The following is a 24,075-nucleotide window of genomic DNA, read 5'->3' on the forward strand; positions in this document are numbered from 1 at the left end:
CCAATGATGAAACACAAAAATCATCCCTTTTGTCGATTACAATTCGTAAACCAACCAATTAAAATTCAATTAAAGTTTCAAAAGTTGTTAAGCCAGCGAATAAGTAAACATTATTATTAAACTTTGGGGAAAGTTAGCCATATGGGGGAGGGGAAATCCCACCTTAGGATTTTAGTGGGTGTGTGGGGCTAGTGCACGACAACTTTGGGCTTGTTATAGGAGAGGGGTAGATATACCACACTTTTCTGGGATCTTGCTGGGTCAAGTATCAACTGTTGGGAATATCAAAGGATGACTCCATGCAAAATTTGAGCCGGATCCGGCCAAAACCGGCCGTGAATTTTATGAAAAACCGGTTTTTTCCGGTTTTTAGGGGGTATCTGTAAATCGATTCAGCTGGAGCAAAACCGGTTAGAGGTACAAAAAATTTTACTTCACATGAAATTTAGCCAATGCAATTGCCTACAAAAATGTACTTCATCATCAACTTGATTGGACAACTCTTTCCCCTCCTAAATGTCCATTAAAACCTCGGAAACGGCAAAAATCGCCAAAAATCACGCCTTCGGCGGCAAATAACGGCTAAACGGTCAGCCGGAGGCGAATGAAACATAAATAAAGAAATGTCTGCCTCAAAAAGTTGTTCAACATCACAGAGATGCTTGAAGTCTCTAAAACGACTCCTTCCCCTCCTTTAAGGGGAAAAACTGAAAAAACGTGATTTTCAAAAGTATGCCCACTTCGTGGGTGTGGGGGGCACTGAACCCGTCACCCCAGGGTCACCAAATATAAAGTCTAGGCGGCCCACAATGCTGAATTTTCACCAAGTGAAAGTCTTGTGTCATTATCTCTTATGAGAAAAAAGTTATTAATTAATTAAAATTTCAAATTGTGATTTTTTGATGGATTTCTTAGATGAAATGACAGGCCGGTCAATTTTTAGGCCATTTTTTGCGGTTTTTGGGCCGTCACGCCCAAACGGTTTGAGATAATCTCACGGGACCTTTTGCCCAACCTAAGTCTGGTTATTTGTGAGGTCTAGGAAAAAAAACAGACTTACGCAAAAGATTATAATTATAATCTTTACACAGAAAAATGGCACGAGGTGAGGGTTTGAGGGGGCAAAATGAGCCGACCAGCGATTTTTGACGGCACGCAGCGACGTCGTGCTTCATCAAATCCGGGATTTTTTTTTTCTTAGACCTTACAAATAACCAGGCTTAGGTCGGGCAAAAGGTCCCGTGAGATTATCTCAAACCGTTTGGGCGTGGCGGGCCGAAAACAGCAAAAAATGGCCTAAAAATTGACCAGCCTGTCATTTCATCTAAGAAATCCATCAAAAAATCACAATTTGAAATTTTAATTAATTAATAACTTTTTTCTCATAAGAGATAATGACACAAGACTTTCACTTGGTGAAAATTCAGCATTGTGGGCCGCCTAGACTTTATATTTGGTGACCCTGGGGTGACGGGTTCAGTGCCCCCCACACCCACGAAGTGGGCATACTTTTGAAAATCACGTTTTTTCAGTTTTTCCCCTTAAAGGAGGGGAAGGAGTCGTTTTAGAGACTTCAAACATCTCTGTGATGTTGAACAACTTTATGAGGCAGACATTTCTTTATTTATGTTTCATTCGCCTCCAGCTGACCGTTTAGCCGTTATTTGCCGCCGAAGGCGTGATTTTTGGCGATTTTTGCCGTTTTCGAGGTTTTAATGGACATTTAGGAGGGGAAAGAGTTGTCCAATCAAGTTTATAATGAAGTACAATTTTGTAGGCAATTGCATTGGCTAAATTTCATGTGAAGTAAAATTTTTTGTACCTCTAACCGGTTTTGCTCCAGCTGAATCGATTTACAGATACCCCCTAAAAACCGGAAAAAACCGGTTTTTCATAAAATTCACGGCCGGTTTTGGCCGGATCCGGCTCAAATTTTGCATGGAGTCATCCTTTGATATTCCCAACAGTTGATACTTGACCCAGCAAGATCCCAGAAAAGTGTGGTATATCTAGAGAGGGGGTAGGAGTGAACTATTTTAATGACAATCCGGCCTCCCCTCGCAAGCTAGAACTGTAATATACTCAATCAAAGGCTAGCATGGAAATTAGATATTAAACAACATTTGAAAACATTTATTACATACATAGTTACAGTCATAGTGAGGATGGATAAGACGTATAGAACACAATTTGAGTGGGAAAAGTGCGCATTATAATTTATTTAGAATGAATAAAGTTTGAGACAAATTGAAACAAATTTTTATTCATGCGTTTCAAAGTCTTTGGCTACTAGCTAAAGGTTAAATCACAATCTCTAATGAGTTAGGTCAGGTTTTGCCAAAATAGAAGCAGCAAATAGTGCCTAATAAACAATGACAATACAAATGACCAATGATAGGGAAACATATCTTTTACCATTGGTCAATATAAATTTATACTGGCCTATAATTGGTCATTTGTATAATATGAAGTCATTTTTTATTAGGCGCTATTTGCTGCTTCCGAAAAATTTAATTATTGGTTATTAAAGTTAAAATTTTTTAATCTAATTGTTTAATCGATTTCAAACCTTACATGAGGATTCCTATAACAATTAAGTAAAAATTTCAATTTTATGGATACTAAATTTTGATTTTATACTATTTTATTAAGATTCCTAGAAATATTAGAAATAGTTTGGAATTCCATCAAAACAGGTTTTCACCTTCAAACTGCAAAACAGACCCTGCAGATTGCCTATAACACGTATAGTAACCAAACCCCTACATTGGGCTATCATAATCAACTATAATAAACCTCAAGATACTATACTTAACCTAACCTAACAAAAAAAAATATTTTGTGGTTCATCTCCAAATCTTGAGTTACCTTGGTTTTTATGTACTTGAAATAATAATCGATTCTGTTCCTTATTCAAAATACATTATAAAGTTGAATGAAATATTAAATGCGTTGCTTTAGTCAAACTAACACTAAGTTACATTTAAACAAGGATGACAACATCCATAAAAGTGAAGCTCTGAAATGGTAGGATAAACGAACATTAAAATTTGTAGATTGTCAGATCTGAATATGCAGAATATGAATGGATAAACCATATTGTATATATTCACATGGGCAAAGAAAAGCACAACAGTTACACATTTAAGGATAACATTTTAATGGAAGAATTAATAGCAGCATAACTTTTCTTTTTTTCTTGTTTTTCATTATTAATGTGCGAAAGTATTTTGTCTTTGTACAATTTATGTGACTTATCTTTATAGATTTTAAGGTGGTATCACTTAAAGTCCCAAGTCGAGCAACGAAGATCCCGGCCTTCCAATTATGTGGAAAGAATTTCAAAATAAGGGAGAGGGAGTTATATTTTCCTATGATTGTGTTTTAAGCCAGATTAGGTTATATTGGGTACCGGATAACCTCAGGCTATAAGTCCATAACGTTAACCAATCTCCCCTTTGTTTTTTTCAAATTATAAAATGAGAAATGTCCCAATTTTACAGATTAAAGTCATTTAACAGTTGCTCGGCAGCCGCTATTATATAAGAAATTGCTCGTCTCCAGAAGTCTTATAAGCAGCGCCCATAACTTATTGAATCACTTACCCCTAAGAAAAATAATAGCTGCTGCTTCTTTGACTGCAACTTTACAATCTACAATCTGCGGCAGCTGTATACTGACTTCAAAATACAATTAAACAAATTCAATTACTTTTTGTTGGCGATTAAACAGCAGGATACCAATAAATTTTAAATCAAATTACCTTTCCTACAAAAAGAAATGTTAATCAAGGAAAGCTTGCTTTATTTTAAAACATTTTATAATATGGAAAATTTTTGCATAGCTTTTATATAATTTGAATTTAAATAAGAAGCATAATCAAATGATAAATGAACAAACGGACAAAGTGAGTTATAGAGTATATGTTCAGTGGTTATACAAAGATAGGGATGAATATTAGAAAGGTTTAAATATAAAGTTGTGTTGAATGGACATACAAACACTTTTCTGTCATAAAACTTATAATGCTAGGTTTAAATTCAATAGTACAAATCTAACATACCTAAACTAATGATAAGATCTATCGACTAGAAGGCAGTACACACTTTTCCTAATTTTAGAAAATCTTTTCTCGTATTCATTCTATATCCGCGAAAAGCTGGTTAAAATACGATGCAAGAAATAACTATTAGCGTATTTTCGGTAAAGTTGATTACAAGCTTCCAGTCAAATGCGCTTATTAGGTCAAACTGTCCTTAAATTTGACCATAGTATAATCAAACGCACAATTAAGAACAGGTTGACCTAATAAGCGCATTTGACTGAAAGCTTGCATCCAACTTTTTTACGAACCTCGGGGCTAAAAAAACTAGTTTTAATCTCATAATTGTACTTTCTATATCCGCGGAAAGCCGTTTATAATACGATGCGAGAAATAACTATTCTCGTATTCATTCGAATCCGGTGGGTAGGAACCGGTTCTCATCCATACGAAAAATCTATGTCTAGCATCGTATTATATCCAGTTTTGTATGAATATAAAAATGTACAGTCAGGCACCTCGGGGCTAAAAAAAATAGTTTCAATCTTTTAATTGTACATTCTTTATCCGCGGAAAGCCGTTTATAATACGATGCGAAAAATAACTATAAAACTTGAAAAAATATCTTGATCGCTATTCTCTTGTTTATAGGCAATATTACACAATACATCAGGGAGGGAGGGGACATTGGGCTGTTTATTACACTAGTCCCCAAAGTTTTGTGATAATGCTTTCTTATTCGTTGGCCCAACAACTTTTATTAAATTTTAATGGGTTAGTTTTATTCAGTTGAGTGTCCAAACGTTTCAACCACTAATTTTAATCTACAGAAGGTATAATTTTGTGTATTATCATTGGGTATGTACATCGATTTATCGGCCATTGTCTTACACCTTAAGATCCCTGACAAAACATACTATCTTGCCTGCCTAGAACTCTACATATATGATAGTTTATGAATATTTGATAACTTGATATTGATAAGTAATATATATATCCATACCATGGATGTAGAATAGACGTGTTACTAAAAATACAATTTTTCTAATTTATTCTTCTGCTGACCTAAAAAGTTACTGTAGGGGCCTAGAAATAAATGTACAAAATTGCACTCTCTATCTCTACTGGTTACCTAGCACCAGGCCTCTAAAAATTCAACAGATAACGGTAGAACGGCGGTTTTAAAACTTTCTCAGCAATGTGCAGGTTTTGAACTCTTCTGCATATTTCAACTTAAACATAAAAAACATGATATCCAAAAAATCTGTTGTCAAAGTCTACTCTACAACTAGCGCCAGTCGGTTTTAAAAAAGAAATTGCTGAAAATTGTAAAAAAAAAGACATCGCCAGCGCTATTCTCGGTTCAAAGATAGCAAAGCATGCTTTTAATTGACACAACAATCTTAATCGCATTTTATATTTTTAAAAAATTACAGAACACCTAAATTCATCTCTAAGTCATTCTCCTATGCATTTAAATTTTTTGTATGAAATAACGGGATTTTAAAACTGGGTTTTTTAGAGGCCGGGCGCTAGGTAGCCTGTAGAGTTAGAGAGATAAAATTTTGTACATGTATTTCTAGGCCCCTGAAATAATATTTTAGGTCAGCAGAAGAATTAATTTCGAAAAAGTGTATTTTGAGTAACACGTCTAATCCATATCAAAGAATGTAGAATATACGTGGATATATTATGAAAGGGGAAAATTGTCGTCAATTTAGGTTTCTATTTCCCCTTTCTATTATTGATCGGACAATTCATCCAGAAGGAAGGGAGGAAATATAATAGGGGAAATCATTGTTTTAGCCCGCTACACGGTTCACTTTACTAGATAACACTAAAAATTTGGTGTAAGATCCAAGTAATAATATATCTATTTCCATACCGATGTGGATTAGGAAAATATATATATTTTTTACCTCTTTTTTATTATACTAGCCTCTAGTGGCACTTTGAATGTTTTTTTTTATTTAAAATATCTAATTACAGAAATAATTGGTTTATGTTTCGTTGGAGTCTCTTTTTCGAGAGGGGTAATTTTTTTCTAGGGGCGATTTCTCCTGATAGGGTGGTGGTACCCTCCCCAAAAATAGTTATATACCTTCCCGGGACTTATGAGAAGCTACCCTGTTAAGGAGAACCCGATCGGTTCAGCGGTAAGCGAGATCCTTCGGTACAAACACACAAACACACAGACATCCTGTTACTTTAGTATAAGGATTGTTGCTTTTACTCAAAGTGCCTGAAGAGCAATAAACCCCAACCCCTACATCTATATTAGGATCTTGGACAAAGTAGCTTCGGACAAAGTAGCTTCGGACAAAGTAGCTTCGGACAAAGTAGCTTCAGGAGAAAGTAGCTTCAGGACAAAGTAGCTTCCGGACATTTACTTAAGAAAAGTAGCTTCCTAAGAAAAATAGTCTCTAATATGGCTCCGTAGCCTATAACCTAACCTAACCTAACCTATGTTAGCCTCAGAACATTTATCTAAGAAAAATATCATCAACTGATAATACATAGGTGGTTTAGAATTTCGTGGATTTGCAAAAAGTGGTTGATAGATTTTTACAAGTTTTAATAATGTTTTTACAATTTTTTGGTTAGGTTAGGTTAGGTTATAGGCTAGGGGGCCGAGCGCCCGCGGCTAGGCAGGCCAGGGGGCCAAGCGCTGCGGCAATGACCTTTATTAACACTGGAGGCTACTTTTCTTAGGAAGCTACTTTGTCCGGAAGCTACTTTGTCCTGAAGCTACTTTGTCCTGAAGCTACTTTGTCCTGAAGCTACTTTGTCCGAAGCTACTTTGTCCAAGATCCCTATATAACAAAGTAGAATTATGTCTGTCCGTCCCTTAAGATCTCGGTAACCACTAAACCGATCGGATTCTACTCTTCACTGAATATACCTACTGGTTCTGTGGTGGTCTTAGGCTATTTTCTTGGGGGTGTGGGACACCCCCAACCCCCCAAAAATTAAAATCACTCCTCCCCTCCAAGTTTTTTAGGCAGTTAATTTAAAATGTGGTGGTGGCAGCACCAGGGGTTCTATTTTTTTTAATTTACCTCTTGGGGGAAAGTCCCTACAGGCTAGGGGCGGTGCCGTTAGTTTTGTATTAAACTAGTGGATGAGATCTTAACATTTAGAAGCTCATTATTGAAGGATTAAGAAAAAAGCCTAAGATTTATTCAGATACTTCAATATAAATATTAAAAAAGCCCATACCATTCAAGGACCTATGTGAAGCTTCCCGAAACTGGAGAACTTATCGCTTTTTCCTATCCTTAACTCTTGGAAGAGGGCCCTCACCCTGTCGAACTACCCAGCACCCAATTTAACCTAACATAACATAACCTAAAGTAACCTTGCCTTAATTTATATTTAAAATAAGAAAGGGAGGGGGGGGGGGGGTAGGGGTGCTGTGCTCAACTTGGCACTTTAATTTAAAACCGCTAGTCTTTAGTAGTATTTCTTTGAGGAATAAGATCTTTGATCATTTTAGAACATATTTGCAGACACAAACAATTATTATTGTTCGTTGTCCTACCGTTTAATTTCAAAGCTTCGCTTTTATAGATGTAGTCATCCATGTTTCTTTATTACGATCATTATTCTTTGACAATTAATAACAGACTTGCGCTTGATTATAATTTATGCCCGCTCTGACATTGTTAAATTATTTTTTCATGTCTTAGAATAGTGTAAATTTTTTTAAAATAGGTTGAAAAACATACTAACTTTAAAATAAATTATTTTTTTTCAGTTGAATAACCTTTCTTTTTTTAATTTGTAATCTATAATACAAAGTAGAATGATGCCTGTCTGTCTGAAGAATAAAATCTCAGTAACCACTGAACTGATTGGGCTCTTCTTTTTAGTGAATATACCTACTGGTCCTTTGATGGTTTAAAGCTATTTTCTTTGCGGGAGTTGGAGATTAGGGGAGGTGTAACACCTTTAACCCCCCCCCCCCTTCCAAAAAATACCCCCCCAAATAAAAATTATTTCTTTTAAAACTAACCCCCCCCCCAAAAAAAAAAAAAAATTCCCTCCCAACAAGATTGTTTTAATTTTTTTATTAAATTCACATTACCTCTTGGGGCGAAACAACTAGTAAGATAAGTTGATATAGGAAGTTGGGAAAAGATAAAAAAATATATAGGTGTATAGCTACGCTCCTAAAAGAATAGGCTTAAAAACAGACGTAAAGACTACGGGGAACTATTACTTATTAAGAAGCTACTCATTGCCAAATGTAAAATAATAAGGCTTAGCTGATGATTAATTATTTAAAGGCTATTTATTTTCAGGGGAAAAATGATGGGGCAGTAATGGTTATTTCTCGCATCGTATTATAAACGGCTTTCCGCCTTCGGCACCTTGGGGCTAAAAAAACTGGTTTTAATCTTGAGAACCGGTTCCTATCCACCGGATTCAAATGAATACGAGAAAATAAATTCTAGATTTTTGACCATCAGAAATTTCGTCATACTCCCCATATGTACATCATGACTAACAAGTATGAGCCATACGCTTAACAAGAGTTCAGAGTATCTCAGTTTGTATCCAATTTTAAAATGTTTCAGTGAAGGGTTGGCAATGGGGAAGGGAAGGGGAAATTAAGAAGAAAGGGTGGAAAAGGGAATTAACGGCAATTCTAAACATTTAAATCTTCAAATACCTAACTCTACAGACAGCCAGAAGCACGGACAGACAAGGACATTTAAGAGTAGCTTCGCTACTAAAAATATACTTTGCATGGACATATTTCTATTGAATACCCACTGACTAACAGCGTATATTCTATACAAATATTCTAATGATCATTATTGAGACATAATTGTTTGTTCTTGCGTTTACATTTTACTTTAACAAATATTTTTTATAATCATTTTTTTTTGTTTTAGCTTAAAATTAATGATGTATGGACAGACAAACATACATGAAAACATATAAAAAAAATGACAGTAGGAAAAACGAACATTAACACTTGTAAATTGCCAGAACTGAATAAACAGAAATGTGTTAAATTCAAAACAAAATAGTAATTTATTTTGTTGAAAAACTGCTTCAATGCAGGATAATGTAATGACATACTTACATTTTTAAGACTTGATTATAAAGATGCTTTGCTTATAACATTGTATTTTGTTGACCTAGGAATCAGTATTCCAAAAATCGGATCAATAGGACAATAATATCTCATAAAAATTTGTTATTATAAAAGTTAAAATCCACATAAAAGTTAAAATCCACATGTATAATGGACGGACGGACATTCTGGTGGTAATTATAAAGTTACTACGCTTTCTTAATCGTACCTAACTACTACATGAATCACAATGCAAAGTTTGAAATCAATAGGACAATTCTAAAATGTCTAAATCAACGAGAAGGGCTATCCGTTCCACGAAAAAAACTTTCTGTTTCGGACGGACGGACGTTCGGACGGACCGACACTAATTATAGATTCGCTTCGCTTTTAAAAACCTGATCAAATTAAACGCAAAATGAATAATGAATTATTGTTTAGTATTGGTCTTTATTCTGTATTCATTTATCATAATTTTGGCCGCAAAAATGCAATCTTAGAATGTTAGACTAGCCACAGTGCCTTCGAAGGTGCTTTGACTTTAGTGTCAGAACCTAAATTGGGACATAGTGCATTTCATTACACTAGGTTAGGTAACTTCATTTTACTTTTCAATAAAATCTAAAATGCAGCGGTTTTTGAGAAAGTTAGATTTAAAAATTTCAAGTTAAATTTTCACCCACTAGGAGTTACCGCATAATCATGACAAGAAAAGCAAAGATAATTTATTTAAAATTTTGAACAACTTTGCTTTTATAAAGTCAGTCATAAAACCTCTCTATATATGATTTATTTAAGGCTGAATTTCCGTGACCTTAGCAAAGCAATTGATAAAAATGGCCATTAATTAACTCACTTCGGGAGTGGTTTTATGAAGAACTTTATAAAAGCAAAGTTGTTCAAAATTTTAAATAAATAATCTTTGCTTTTCTTGTCATGATTATGCGGTAACTTCTAGTGGGTGAATGCTAATAATGCTAATGTCGTATGGGTGAGTTGCACCTGGACTGAACAGTCAACTTGTCAACTCAAGGCCAGACTCTTGGTCCTTCACCTCATACCCGTGATACAGTACATTACAGACAACCAACTCTCTGTGATGCACGACCTTTGTCTGAGAAGTCCTAACTGTGCATGGTAACGAGTTGCGCCTGTTTTGGGCCAAGGCATTCCCCCCACTCTAACTATTTACGTCGCGCATCTGACATAGTAGCAGTGGGAACCATTTTTAACGTCTTTAGTTATGACGCGGTGTCAGACCGAGATTCGAACCTAACACCTTCCCGACGACGAGCGGATGCGCTACGTGTTGAGCCACGGTCGCGGGTTTCTAGTGGGTGAAAATTGAACTTAAAATTTTCAAATTTAATTTTCTCAAAAACGGCTGCATTTTAGATTTTATTGAAAAGTGAAATGAACTTACCTAACCTAGGGTAATGAAATGCACTATGTCCCAATTTAGGTTCTGACACTAAAGTCAAAGCACCTTCAAAGGCACTGTGTAGCACTTTCGCCCCTGGTGTTTAGGGGCTCTGTATAAGTAGATGAAACAGGGTAGATAAAAAACGAAACAATCCCAAGACTAATCTAAAAATAAAATAGCCTGAAGCCATTCAAGGTACTAAATATATAAATTTTACCTAAAAAAAACATGCATATAATAACTGTAAATACTAACCGGTTTATTTTCTTAGTATGATGCTTTGTTTGGGCGAATTCTCAGAAGGAGAGGGAACAATGAACTGTTTATTACACTAGTCTCTAAACTTTTATAATAACGTTTTCTTATTCGTTGACTTAACAACTTTAGGGATTTGGGGACTTTAATGAATTTCAATTGGTTTGGTCCTTTTAGTTTAGTGTTCAAACGTTTAAACGACTAATTTTAATCTGCAGAAGGGGTTATTTTGTATATCAGCATTAGGTATGTACATCAATTTATCGGACATTGTCTTTAGATCAGTGGGAAATTCTATTTTTTAAAATTACAATAGACTATATAGTATATACTCGTTTGCTGCCATAAATTCCTTTTCTATTACGTCTTATTAATCATCTAGGGCAATAAATCTATTTTCTCGTATTCATTCGAATCCGGTGGATAGGAACCGGTTATCATCCATACGAAAAAACTATGTCTAGCATCGTATTATTTCCAGCTTTCTATATCCGCGGAAAGCCGTTTATAATACGATGCGAGAAATAACTATTATTTGCAGAAATGTATTCATTCAAATCACATAACGTAATTTTTCTTTAATTAGTTTCTATGAATATATTTTCTGTGAAAGTACTAGGCACTCATTTGTTTTTATTTAAAACTTTTCTTTAATTAGGGTAGGTCTGTTCGTCTGTCCGTCTGTACGTCTTTAACTAATAGCTCTTATTTTTAAAGCAGGTATGTTAAAATTCAACATTTTAAACTTTGCATGATGATTTATGTAACCGTTAGGTACAATATGAAAAGATTTAGCAACTCTAGAAACCTTACCAGAAAGTTTGTACGTCCATTATAAACATTTTGCTTTTTTGCTTTTATGTATAATATAATTGTTGTATTTTTGGATTATGATATAATGTTATAATCCTCTTAGGATTTTTCAAAACTTTGAAAATTTCTAAACCACCCCCCCCCCCCCCCCCGGTCTACAAAATAATGACAATGTTTGTAGCATTTAGCAAGGGGTAGCATCACAAAACAAAATCAATCTAACTTAAATGGCAACCGTGAAAATGACATTTTCCCCCCAATGATACGGACTGACGGACAGACAAAGTCAATTATGAAATTATCATCGCAACTAAAAAGTTAAAATAATTAGTATCTTGAATATTACGCAAAAAAAGGTCACAACGGTGAATAGAAACAAGGATGACAACATCCATAAAAGCAAAGCTCTGAAACGGTAGTTCAAACGAAAGAACATTAACACTTGTAGTGTGTCAGAACTGAATAACCAGAATATAAATGTATAAATTCGAAACAAAATTGTAAGTAAATTTTAAGAACTGCTTAGATGCAGGATAATGTTTAAAGACATACTTACATTTTTATGCCTTGATTATAGAGATGATTGGCTTATAACATTGTACATTGTTGTCCTAGGAATCAGTATTCCAAAAATCAGATTAATCGAATAATTATAAAACATAAATTTTTTTGAGTATAGTCCCTTTCGTGGCAACGTCTCTTAAGGTGTGTTTCGCCTTATTTTCACAGTAGATTTCCTCCTATTTCTTGCTCCTGCGGGGTGCTCTATTACTGCGGGCCGGGTCAATTGCCCAACCCTGTGGGTCAATCACCTAACTTAATCTAACCTATAAAAAGCTGCTTTGAAAATACCAAAGGGAGGGGGAAGAGAGACTATACGCAAATTTTTTGTTAAAAATCAACATGTTTAAAATGAACGTACGGACATTCGGGTCGCGATTATATAGTTGCTACGCTTTCTAAATTAATTGTTTTCACATAATTGGCTAAGGTCAATTTTTAATTTTTTGAAATCAATTTCCTTTTAAAATATTTATCAAAATTTTTAATAACATTATCTTTTAGAATGCTTATTGCAAAGAATAACAAAAGTTGCATGAAAAGTTTTGTTTTGTAGTAATGATTTCATGTATACTAGCGGTTTTGCCCCTAGTTTATAGGGGCTGTGCCCCTAGAGTTAATTAAAAAAACGTGCCTAAAAAATGATGTGAGTATCGAAATAATTACATCTTCTATTACCTACCCAGCCGAAAAATTGTGAAAGGGTCGTAAATTTTCTCGAATAAATTGCGAATTCGCAAAATTCGAAAAAAAAATTGGGGGGGATTTTTTGTTTTTTGGGGGGTTGGGGGTGTCCCATCCCCCGAGAAAATAGCCTAAAACCAACAAAGGACCAGTAGGTATATTCCCTGAAGAGTAGAATCCAATCGGTTAAGTGGTTACCGAGATTATAAGGGACGGACGGACAGACGGACATCTACTTTGTATTATAGATTCATAAGAAAAAAAAACTAAAATTTAGAAAAACTAAAATTTAGTTCTGTCCGTACAAAAATCTTATTCTCACATTAGCAAAGAACAAATGTAAGACAGACACGCACACTTATAGAGTAGCTGCTAAGATTATAGCTACCTGCACCGCACGCCAATTTTGGTGTTCTTTAATATAAGCAAACATTTTTGCTAATTCTTTATGTCCTAGTGGGTGGGCCCTAGCACTGAAGTGGCAAAGAAGGGTGATAAAACTAGGCTAAAACGGTAACAAGGCTTGAATCTAAAATTGAAACCGCTTAAAACCTCCCTGAGACCTAGGTGAATCTTCCCCAAAATAGGAGAACTAAATCAGTTCATTGTTTATTGAGAGCTTAAGATTCAGACAAAAGAGCCCTCCTACTTTAAATTATAGGATTCGTAACTTTTACTAATGCGACAGTTTCACGGGTTTTAATGAACGTTGTGTCCTGCGAAAAATAATGCAAGTTTAGATCCTCAATCATTATTGGGCTAATAGGAACACAGTGAAGGAACAATCCGATCACATTATTATTTCTAAATGTACATAAATTTGTACAAAATGGAAATTTCTTTTTCGTTTCATTGATAAATAAGTAAACAAATAGTTAAGTTTCTTAAAATAAAGCTTTGCTTTGGGAAATTTTAACCTACAAAAATTATGTTGCTTAAATTTAAGATTAAGCAAACATAAAATCTTCGTCTGCTAGAATAGTTATTTATTTTATTATATTATAAACAGCTTTTCGCGGATATACAAATGTACAATTAAAGATTTTAAAAGTTTTTAATATTATGATTGTATATTTTTGTATTCGTAGAAAACTGGATATAATACGATACAATATGTAAATGATTTTTTAGTATGGCTTATAACCGGGATCTAATCCAGTGGATATTAATCGGTTTGAAGCCACAATTACTTTATAAGTTGGACGAATTATTGTGTCTAATTGAGCATCTACATTAATGAATCTATTTTTTCCTAATTAAATTGACCGCCTAATTATTTCTGGATTATTCAAACTCACAACCATTCTCCAGTTTCAAATTTGTATATAAATAGGGAGGCTTTTGATTAAATAATTCAGTAGTGCACAAACAGTTAATGTATGATTATTAATTAATTTTAACTTTTGTTTTGATGTTCGTATTTATATTAAACTTTGCCTTGGCACTTTTTATAATGTATGTTTAAAATGATTTCACTTTTAAATCTTATATTTTTTTACGTTCATGAATTTCTGTATAGTATTTGGTAATTTTATTTACGTTTTTTCTAAGTTATTTAAAATTAGCCTTCTAATTTGTTTTTCATTATATTTAATATTTTATGCTTACTTGTATATTTAAAAAAATTTTTTTTTCATTATAGTTAAAATTTGTGCTTTTCTTTCTATGTTTTTTTAATTTGCCTTATAATTTTTATTCATTATGGTTAAAATTTGTGCTTTACTTTCTATGTTTTTTAAATTTTGCCTTCTTATTTGTTTTTCTTTACAGTTAATATTTTATGCTTTACTTTGCATGATATATATCTTGTTTTAATGTAGCATGGTTTCTGATTTATTTTTTAGTATGTCTAAACTTGATTTTTAACTATATAGCCTTCTTAATCTTATTTTATGATTAAATTCTTAAACTTTATTTGTTGGTTTTATTAATTTTATTTATGTGTTCATTATTTTATGCATGTTATAATTTATCTTCATACCCTTTGAATTATTATTAATTATATGTTAATTGATTTTTAAGATTTTTTTTCTTCTATATTTGCTTTTTTAATACAGTTTTATTATTTGCCTTCATTATTCTATATTCCCTTTTATTACATGTTTTTGCTTTATTTTAAATTTTAGGTATATTTAAATTGTTTTGTTTCTACTTGGCCTGAGTGGTATTGCATTTCATTTCTTTTCTTTGATATATAACTTGCTTGTGTTCTTTTTCTTCTGTTTTCAGATCAATAATGGCTTTTTGGATGTTTTATATTGATATCGTTAATAATGGCTTTTTTGGGATGCTTTATGTTGATATCCTCTGCCGTTGGATTACTTCACATTTACAACAGTAATGCTTTTGTTGTAGCTATGCTACTCTATAATTTACTATGTCTGTTTGTCCGTATGTCAGTTCACCCGCCAGTCAGTGATCTGTAACGATATGAGGGAAAGTTATTTTTCTGCTGCTATTTATAATAGAAGGCTGGAACTTCATGTCAATATTTTTATTATGGAGCATAATTAACTTTAAAACATCGTTGCTTTGACCCAGGAATAAGGTATAACAACAAGTAAAATATTGAGAGGTCGACAATTTTACGATGTGTTGCCCTCCATCGACATCTGAAAAAACATGTATAGGTTTAATGATTTTTTTCAAATTAATTTCGTTGTTAATATAAGCTGACTTTGACCATTAGTTATTATAAAAAATATGATTCAATCTGTCAGTATTGCTATGATATTATTTCATATTTTCTAATTTCCTAGCATCTTTCTTAAATTGATTTAATTTAATTTATGTGAATTATTTATTTAAATTTCGATCTAGACTCTATCAGCATTGCAATAATTTCTTATATCCTAGCATCTGTTTAAAAGCGAAGTTTTTCCAATAATTAAAGCTGGTCCGGAACTGACAACGAAGTACAGTATCATAAGCGAAGTAACTCTAAAAATGTCCTGTATTAGGTATTTTTCTGTATTAAGCAGTTATTCAACCAATTTACTTACAATTTAGCTTCGACTCATACACATGTCCTACCGTTTCAATGCTTTGCTTTTATGTATGTTGTTATCTAAATTGAGAACTTGTCCTAAAAATTAAAAGAAATATTGTTTTGCAGGTTTGTTGCTGCGGCAAATGACCTACTTTTCTTTGGCCTATAATCTATATTTTCCATCTGGGGCTTTTTTTACAGGTGCGTTACTGTTTCTTTTTTTGTTTTAGCATGTTCAAGTTCTTAAAAGCCTATTCTTATTTATATAAGAAAGAGAGATTTATTTACATATAGAATATATGAAATATTCCCATTCGAGTTTTGATATAATGGGGTGTACAAAATAGATTTTATCAATAATTACTGCATAGGGATCTAAAGGGATAAAACAATTGCCGTTAAATTTATGTACATCCGCAATGATGATACACAAAATTTCACCTTCTGTAGATTAAAATTAGTGGTCGTAACGTTAGAACATTCAACTTAATGAGCCAACCAATCAAATTCACCAAAAACTTTGGGAACTAGTGTAATAAACTTTGCATGTTGTGATCCCTTCCGGTCTTGTATAACTAATTAATTTAACATTATTAAAAGCGAATATTTTCTATAATTATTGTCCGTCTGTAACGGTATGCTCTCTTCGTTAATCTAAACAGATTAGAATTGTCCTATCCATCTCTAACTTAGCATTCTGATTTCTATAACGTCAGTACAGTATTCTGTATTTGCAACAAATCACTTACAATTTTGTATATACTTAATAATCAGTTTATTCAGTTCTGACACTCCACAAGTTTGTCCTTCGCTTGTATAGATGTTGTCATTCTATATTCTATTTATTTCAGGTCTGTCCTTCTTTCAAGATTCTTCCAGAGTAACTCTACGGAGCAGAATAAGGTAGGACTAAATATTTCAACCCTTTTCTTTGATACAAAGCTCTAAATTTTTTTTTTTTGGAATTTAGTCGGTCTGCGTTAACAATAAAAAATATATGTATAGATGTATAACACAGACAACTATCAGGTCCGACTTTAATTGAAAGGTTTTTAATGGTCCGTCGATTACCTTAAACTTTAACCATGATTGTTAAGCATAAAGGTAAGTTAAGTAAAGTTTGTTATTTTTTACTTCTGGATGGTTTAAAGACTAATTATATAAGGGAGGAGGGGGGGGGGGGGGTAATGCAACCATCTCGTAATTAATAATTAATCGGCACTTAGAATTCAAATTTCGAAATTTTGCATGAATAATCCTTGGTAGGTCTACTGTCCCTAAATAGAACAAAAAGTTGGAGCAAATTAGTCACGAAACCTATTTCCACATGACACTTTTTGTAGCTTAAAAACCGTTTAAACGGTTCTAGCTAGTAGCTGTTGGTACTAGAAATTTAAAAATAGTTATTGCTATCATTTAACACGAATTAAACCAAAGATATGATTTAAAAAGTTGATTCCTACGTTATTAATGATGAATTTGCCATGAAAATAGGCAAAAAAAACGGCTAAACGGCTGAGCCGCCAGCCGTTACTTTTCCAGCTTTTTGTTCGATTTAGGGAAAATTGATCTACCAAAAATTACTCATGAAAAATTTCAGATCAAAATTAGAATTCTAAGTGTGACACAACCCAATCTTTCCCGATTTTGTATAATTTTTGAGGAACATGATTCCAGTGACGTCATATTTTTCTTTCTCGAAAAAGGGAAGGGGGGAAGAAAATCTCTTCAAAAGAGATGGGGAAAACCCCCTTTTCTTCCATCTCCTTTTTTTCTTCCCCCTTTCCCTTTTTCGGGAAAGAAAAATATGACGTCACTGGAATCGTGTTCCTCAAAAATTATACAAAATCGGGAAAGATTGGGTTGTGTCTCTAAGTGCCATTTAATCAATGATTACGAGATGGTCGCATTAACCCAAAATATGTTATCATTTTATAATAAAAACAAGGATGACAACATCCATAAGTAGCGAAGCACAGCATTTTTTTTGATGAAACAAGGAGATTTAAAGTGTATTTATTAAAATCAAGAATAGATTTATTGGAGAAAATAAACACGAAACCTTGTTTTATTTTGTATGATGAAGACGGTTAAAGTAAATTACATACTAAATAGATGCACATAACAATGGGAAAAAATATTTTGAAACTGTTAATGCAAAAAAGTTTTAAAATTGGACCAAAAATACCAAAGATATGGGGAAATATGTCAAACATATAAAAATAGCCAAAAACCTGCTAAAAGGCAGTTTGGCCGCCATTGATTCTTTTCTTAAAATGCCAGAAATTTAATTTTGATATCTTTAACTGAAAAATTATTGAAAATTGGACCATAAAGACCAAAGATATGGGTAAAAATGTGAAAAATATAAAAATAGCCAAAAACCTGCAAAAAGGCAGTCTGACTGTCATTGTTGTTTTTTTCAAACGACAGGAAATTTAATTTTGATATCTTTAACTGAAAAAAATTCGAAAATCGGACCATAAACACCAAAGATATGGGTAAAAATGTGAAAATTATAAAAATAGCCAAAAACCTGCAAAAAGGCATTCTGACCGTCATTGTTGTTTTCTTCAAATGACGGGAAATTTAATTTTGATATCTTTAACTGAAAAAAGTTTGAAAATCGGACCATAAACACCAAAGATATGGGGAAAATTTGGAAAATATAAAAAATAGCCTAAAACCTGCTAAAAAGCAGTCCGACCGCCATTGATGTTTTATAGTTAATTGTGCTCCTTAATGATGGGAATGTTGTCAAAAAATTTCAGCTCTCTATCATTTATAGGAGCCGAGAAAATCACGTTTCCCCCAATTCATTAATAACGGACGGACAGACGGACAGACGGACATTGTGAATTATAGAGTAGCTTCGCTACTAAAAAAAATATTAACAGCCGTCTCAGTCTATTTTGCTGGTCTTTACTTTTATGGATCTTGAAATCTTTGTTTAAATTACTTAACTTTTCTTAATTCTTATTTTAGGTTTTCAATCTTGCAACTTGGTTGAGTTTAATTGTTGTTGTGTTCTTTAAAGGTAAATATTTATTTGGATGTAGATTATTCATGGATATTTGAAAAATCGTCGTCAATTTAGCTTGCTTAAATGGAACTCCTTTATTAGTCAATTCGTTTAATGACGTTATCCTCTTAGAAATTTTTTCAATTTTGTACCCCCCCCCCCCCCCCCCCCCCCCCCCCCGACTACCGACGAACAACTATTTTAGGTTAGGTTAGGTTTTAGGCTAGGGAGCCGAGCGCTGCGGCCAGAGTTCATAGTTCTCTGTCGGGGGGGGGGGGGGGGGGGGGGGAGGGGAGAGTACTAAAATTTTTAATATTGAAAAAAAAATTTCTAAGAGGATAATACCCGTTTAACTAGTAGAAGGTGAGGGTATCTGGCAAAGAGGGTGGAAGCCTGCTCCGTGGCTTACTTTATTAAAGAACACGAAATTCTTCGTTTGTCTGAGGTTTGTACCTACTGATAACACCTGCAATAATGAACACTTAAGTTAGTTGTGGTTGCATATCCCCTCTCCCTACTTATATTTGGATAAATTTGAATCTAATGAAAAGTAATTATTTTTAGGTTCTATTCTACACCTGGCTACCTTGCAGCTTTATCTAGTGTGTATTTACAGGTAAACTTCATGTTATAGCTTCTCTATAATTATTACGTCTGTCTGTAACATTTTATTTAAAATGTATGAAAACTTATCTGTATATGACTCATGGTTAGTCCTATCAATTGTGTAATCAAGCAAATCAATAAAGAAATCCGTATGCTTTGCCAATTTCATTTTCATTATATTGTGGACTATTTTTTAAATATTATTCTTATAATAAAGTAGCAGGATGTGCGTTTGTTTGTCTCTCTGTCTGTTTATACCGTATGATCTCGTTAACCTCTGAACCGATCGGGTTCTTCTTAACAGAGTAGCTTCTCATAGGTCCAGGGAAGGTTTATAATTATTTTGGGGAAGGATACCACCCCCCTCACAATAGAAATCATAAAAATCCAATTTTTTTTAGGTATAGAGACTCCTACGCAACATAGGTACCATAGAAACTTGAACGTAACATATCTTCAGGACGTAATTATATATGAAAATTTAAATTTAGATTTAAATTTAACATTTTTATTTTTGTCTGCTATTAAACAGGTTCAGACAAAATATTAATAATTTAATGATTTAATACAACATGAAAAATGACAGTTTTATAGCCAACGTGAACATTATTTTGGTTTGAAATTTCATAGGTTTTATATTTTATAAATTATTTTTTGTCGGCTATATACAGGTGCAGACAAAATATTAATTAATACACAATGATATTATGACATGAGACATGATATTTTCAACTTTTTTCTTTTGTTGTTTTGCTTTGTATCTTTGGATCTGGTTAATTGATTGGTAGTTGTATTGGTTAGTTAATATTGGTTGGTTAGTGGTGGTTGGTTAATATAGGTTGGTCAGTGGTGGTTGGTTAATATTGGTTGGTTAGTGGTGGATGTTTAGTATTGGTTGGTCAGTTATCCTGCTTTTCTTTTTGTTCATGAGGGGGAGGTTCTGTCCGTTCCTAGTGCAAATTACCCCGTACATTACATGAGGTGGTGAGGAAAGTACGCAGTGTCATGACCAGTGTTCTTAACTCTTTAACCACTGATGACGTGTGTATTCTAGGATCCTGGGTAGCTGCCAGCTGTGGCTGGAGCTGTTGTGTTGTTGGTTGTTGTGTCCCTACACCACGATGAACCATCAATTGGTCACCCGACCAATCTCCAAGAAGACCCTCATGAAGACCCTCTAGGTTTATGTCTGTCCCTCTCCCTATCCCTTTCCCTTGTCCCTATGGCACTCCGTTGTGTCTGGCTACAGGTTACCTGCTAAACAAAACCTAATCTCCGAGCAGGTTTTTCACTGATTGACCATGGAAGGTTTATAATGAATTATACTTCTGGTCATTTGGTGGGGAACTTGATAACAATATCTTCGAAAAATTTATTTAAAATTTATTAATTTATCTTTATTATTGTAATATATTTTTAACTTAATATAGTTAAGAGTATAAATAATGAATATGTTATTTATTTTTTTTAATTAGCATCTTCCCTTACTGTCTTTCATTATTCATTATTTAAATTGAAAAGGAAAAACCTTTTTTGAATCCAACAAATCAAACCCAAACCTTGAGTTTTTCACTAAGTGACCATAGAAGGTTTATATTAATTCATACTTCTGGTCATTTGGTGGGGAACTTGATACAAATATCTTCAAAAAATAAAATGAATGTTACAAACCCAAACCTTTAACTTTGAATGAAAAAAATCAACCCTAAACCTTGAGTTTTTCACTAAGTGACCATGGAGGGTTTATATTAATTTATACTTCTGGTCATTTGGTGGGGAACTTGATACAATTATCTTCAAAAAATCAAATCTCAACTTTGAATGAAAAAAATCAATCCTATACCTTGAGTTTTTCACTGAGTGACCATAGAAGGTTTATAATAATCTATACTTCTGGTCATTTGGTGGGAAACTTGATAAAAATATCTTTGAGTAGTAAACTCAAATCAAACAAATAATAATCGATAAAAATGCAGTAAAAGCATTAAATTTTAGCTTTTGCTTCTATAAATCTTTATTGTAATATATTTTTAACTTAATATTGTTAAGAATATAAATAACAAATATGCTATTTGTTTATTAAAATTAGTAATTTAATATTTTATTTTTGGTATATTATTTATAATTAAGTCTCTTTAAATTTTTCCTTATGTATACTAAAGTGTTTAGAAATGGTTTTTAACCAATTGTGACATACAAATTGCAATAGTTCTTCTTAAGCTGTCCAGTCTTTCAAGGAATCGCCACATGGACAAAAATAAAGATCAATGCATTGTTATATATCTTGTCACATGGAACAAAAATTAGTATTTTTTTGTTATTTATTCACTGGTTAATGTTCTTTGAATAAAGGTAGAATTATCAACCATCTACACTATATATTCTATATAAATATAGATAAGGTAGTGTCTCTATAGTCATAGTTATATAATATACATGACTAGAGTAGACACTGCTTTATTATCAACCATCTACACTATATATATTTTATATAACCATAGATAAGGTAATGACTAGAGCAGACACTGCTTTATCATCAACCATCTACACTATATATATTCTATATAACTATAGATAAGGTAATGACTAGAGCAGACACTGCTTTATCATCAACCATCTACACTATATATATTCTATATAACTATAACACTATTTATATTCTATATAACTATAGATAAGGTAGTGTCTCTATAGTCATGGTTATATAATATACATGACTAGAGTAGATACTGCTTTATCATCAACCATCTACACTATATATTCTATATAAATATAGATAAGGTAGTGTCTCTATAGTCATGGTTATAAAATATACATGACTTGACTGCTTTATTATCTACCATCTACACTATATTTACTAAGTATATTTGTGATTACTTTTATTTAATGAAATCTTCCAATTTTTAACATTTACAAAACGGCCTGCTTTATTGCATCAAGATTCATGACATATCTATATAGGAAATAAACGTCTATAAATGAGCTCGAGTCTTCCAATGATAAAGTGTTTAAAACTCATAGTGCTCCAATAATCCTCTTTAAACTCTCATTGACCAAAGCGATAGGACCTTTATTTTATTTGTTTATGGAATGAATTAAGTTTTTCACTTCATGTAGATATTTGAATTACATTGAAGTATTTAATCCTTATTTCATAAATAAAAAAAATATTCGTTCATTATAGAGTAAATCTAAGAAAACTGTATTTTAAAAGAATTCGATTGTGGCGACACTTCCTTTGTGTTAAAATATTAAAACTAAAATTTTAATCATATTAACCCTTTGGTGATGGTAATGTAAAAAAAATATAATTGAAAAAATCTTTTTAAAATCATTAAAATTAATAAATATTTACTTTTTTCTTGTAGATAGTAATGGTGGGGGAGGAAAATAGATTTATTGAGAAATAGATAATAGATTTGTACTTATCAAAAACTAGCCAATAGCGATATAGTTATATTGAGCCAACTCTAGTATTCAATATAACTATAGATAAGGTAGTGTCTCTATAGTCATGGTTATCTATAATACAAAGTAGAACGATGTCTGTCTGTCCGTCTGAAGATTAAGATCTCGGTAACCGCTGAACCGAATAGGAATATACCTACTGGTCCTGTGGTTGTTTTAGGCTATTTTCTTGGGGGGTGGGACACCCCCAACCCTCCCCCCCCAAAAAAAAATCCCCCCCGCCCCCATTTTTTTTTGTAGGAGATATCCTTGGTGCTTTTTTATTTTGCAGGAGATTTCCTTGGTCCTTCTTTTTTTTTTTTACGAATCTCACCTTAACTTTTTTTATCATTTCTTGGGGTACATGATGAGGGGGATGGATGTGCTGGATATTTAACAGTTAGCTTATAATAAAGTATTGCTTTTTATGGAAAACAAGAATATACCTTATTGAATTTTAAGTCATTTTTAATGAATTGTACTGCATTACCACTTAAATTGAAGAACCAAAGCAATTTCATCATGTTTTATTTTACACCATACTTAATTTACATACACAATTAACAATTTAATAATATTACTTTGCTAGCAGCATAAATCCACGACAGTTTTTTGGATATTTTTGAACCATTGCTGTGCTATGTGCAATGGTCCAACTTACTCCAATCTAGAAATATTTGCTTTACCTGACAAACAGAATTTTTGGCCAGAAGCTACATCAGAGCCCTCCTTGACAGTGTGTAGATAGAGATATATAGCTAGAAGAAAGGGAAGGTTACATGAATTGGGTTTCAAGTTTTGTATCTAAATAAACCCAAAGCTCTATTTGTTAATAGATAGTAACCTCTTCTGGGATTTTAAAGAGAGAAAACTTAAATAATAGGTTTTAAAATGGGGTTTGTATTACTAAAATAATCTCAATGTACCTACCTATACGTCAAAGAACAAACATTTATCTTACTCAAATGGCATTTAAACGGTTTAGCTGTCATACATAAATTGTGCTAGATAAGCCTTCTATTCCTGTCTAGATATTGGTCATACTGTTTAATAAATATTTGTTTATCAGTATAATTAAGTTATCTGTTTATTCAATGTTAAATATGTGCTTTGTTGTTTCAATTAATTGTTAATTATTAGTGGAAAT

General features: G+C 32.9%; 1 long non-coding RNA gene across 1 annotated transcript; it reads left to right on the forward strand.

Moving 5' to 3' along the window:
- Positions 1–16,708: 16,708 nt before the first annotated feature.
- LOC145332225 (uncharacterized) lies at positions 16,709–19,942 on the forward strand. Its single transcript, XR_013884088.1, has 3 exons — positions 16,709–16,756; positions 18,839–18,890; positions 19,883–19,942. It is a non-coding gene; the product is annotated as an uncharacterized LOC145332225 (long non-coding RNA).
- Positions 19,943–24,075: the final 4,133 nt, after the last annotated feature.

This window comes from Acartia tonsa, chromosome 11 (assembly GCF_053477335.1).
Source record: "Acartia tonsa isolate MP-2025a chromosome 11, ASM5347733v1, whole genome shotgun sequence".
Classification (NCBI taxonomy): domain Eukaryota; kingdom Metazoa; phylum Arthropoda; class Copepoda; order Calanoida; family Acartiidae; genus Acartia; species Acartia tonsa.